Consider the following 263-nt stretch of genomic DNA (forward strand, 5'->3'; position numbering starts at 1 on the left):
CCTACAAAGTCTCCTCTGCATGCCAGTTTGTGCCTTTTGAAGTGCCAGAGAGCTTCTTGATCCAACTGAGAAGGAAAAAGGAGCTCAGCGAGAAGAGGGGGAGAGCAAGAAGGGAAAGGGGGGAACCCACCGCCACCCTCCTTCCGACTCTGGGAGCCCTACTTTTTATTTTTTATTTTTCTACTTTTTTTATCTTAAAGCGAGTAGTAAATGAGGTACAAACAAACAAAAAATAGAACAGTAGCAGCATACTAGTATTACAA

The sequence above is a fragment of the Chinchilla lanigera genome, unplaced genomic scaffold, assembly GCF_000276665.1.
Source record: "Chinchilla lanigera isolate Chin_1 unplaced genomic scaffold, ChiLan1.0 scaffold00061, whole genome shotgun sequence".
Taxonomy (NCBI): Eukaryota; Metazoa; Chordata; class Mammalia; order Rodentia; family Chinchillidae; genus Chinchilla; species Chinchilla lanigera.